This window comes from Triticum aestivum, chromosome 7D (genome assembly GCF_018294505.1).
Source record: "Triticum aestivum cultivar Chinese Spring chromosome 7D, IWGSC CS RefSeq v2.1, whole genome shotgun sequence".
In the NCBI taxonomy this organism is placed as follows: Eukaryota; Viridiplantae; Streptophyta; class Magnoliopsida; order Poales; family Poaceae; genus Triticum; species Triticum aestivum.
In genome coordinates, this window is record NC_057814.1 from 355,144,674 (window position 1) to 355,146,427 (window position 1,754).

Here is a 1,754-nt window from a genome sequence, read left to right on the forward strand (position 1 = left end):
CCATTCGCCTCGCCCCTCGCCACCGGGAGCGCCGGAGCCCCGCACCCTCGCCCGCCGGAGCCGCCGCCCGAGCCCCGCTGCCCCGCCGCCGACCCCGCCCACCGGAGCCCCTCGCCGGAGCGAGCCCCGTCGAGGTACTGCCGTTCGCGTTGGCCGGTTTTTCTAAAAAAAACCTTTTGCTTTAAAAAAACCCTAAATCGGTTTTTTCGGTTTTCTTATTTTACGAGCGTTCACCGAACCGTTCGTTTTAACGAACGCGTTCGTCGGTTTTTCTCTGTTAACGAACGTCCGTTATTTAACCGTTCGTCCATTTTTCTTTTTCGACGGATTTTCTCGTTATTTTCTCAGATTCGACTTCTGATCGAAACTTCGAATCTGTTTAACTTTTCGCTCGTTTATCGGAATCAGGTGATTCAAGCGCCTAGAGTTTCGTCTCGAAATTCTCTTTCTGTCTAACCTACTCAAACAAGTTTTTGCTACAGTAAAATTTGACCTAGATCCAGATTAGCAAATGAAGTTTCTTTCTTCCGCCGTTTGACTTTCGTTGCTTCTTTCGAGTTGATTCTTTTTGCAAACCGGAGTTCTTAAGTTGAACTTTCTGGTTGGATCTTTCATTCGAGTTTTACCTGTGCATTAGATGAGTACTGATTGTATGCTTGTTTGTTTGCGATAGAGTACCCGGAGTGTGCCGCTTGTTACTTCGACTGGCTAGGTTTTGCGGATCATCAGCAAGGCAAGTAACACTTTGATCATACCCAGTTTTATTGCATTATACCTATTCCTCAAACACATTGCATTATTAGGATCTAATTAAACTGTGGGTATTGGGAAGTAGTTGAGGTAGTACCTATTACCTGTTTTCTTATCAAACCCTTGGGAGTTACTTCTACGTTGCTTTTATTATTGCCATGCTATGCTCGTAGACGTGGATTGGGTTTGAGAGATATCCATGACAGATGTGAGATGTTTATTAATGGTTCAACTTAAGGTGGCAACTAAAACTCACATCTGGGTGGATTGAGGCACCTGGAGAACCCAGTGTTGTCTGTATGTATAAGGTCCGCCACCCAGGCTCGCAAGCTATTATGGGCTCTAGCATAGCTGAGTATGTTACAGGATCTCTCGAAGAGGTGGACTAGCAGATGTAGGGGAAAGTAGGTGTACCGGTCCATCCAGAGTAGAGAGTGATTGTTTCTGAAAGACTGTGTCTCGGTCATCCGTTTCTCAAACATCATGTAGTGCGAGAATCAAGCGGAGGCGATCGAGTCTTGTGGGGAAAAGTGCACAAACCTCTTCAGAGTGTAGAAACTGATCATGATTAGCCGTGTCCCCGGTTATGGACAACTTGAGTATCTAGTATCTGGATTATCATTTGAATCTCATCACCGTGATACTTATAATTAATTTTGTTGGGTTAATGATGACACTTAATTGGGATTGAGTTGGAGGTACCTTCTCAATGTTTCAACCACCATGATAGTTAAATAAAATTTATTCCTTTGATGTAGGATAAAATTGGCTTTTTCGCAAAACTGTAACCATAGAGCCTTTCCACCAGCCACATATGCATATAGTATAGCATTATTATTGTTCATTGCTCTCTATGTGTTACTTTGCCAGCATATTCTATGTGCTGACCCGTTTTCGGGCTGCAACGTTTCATGTTGCAGACTTTTCAGACGACGAGTAAGGTGCCTTAGGTCGTGGTCTTATACTCAGTGATGCCGCTGGAGTTAATGGACTCACTTATCTTC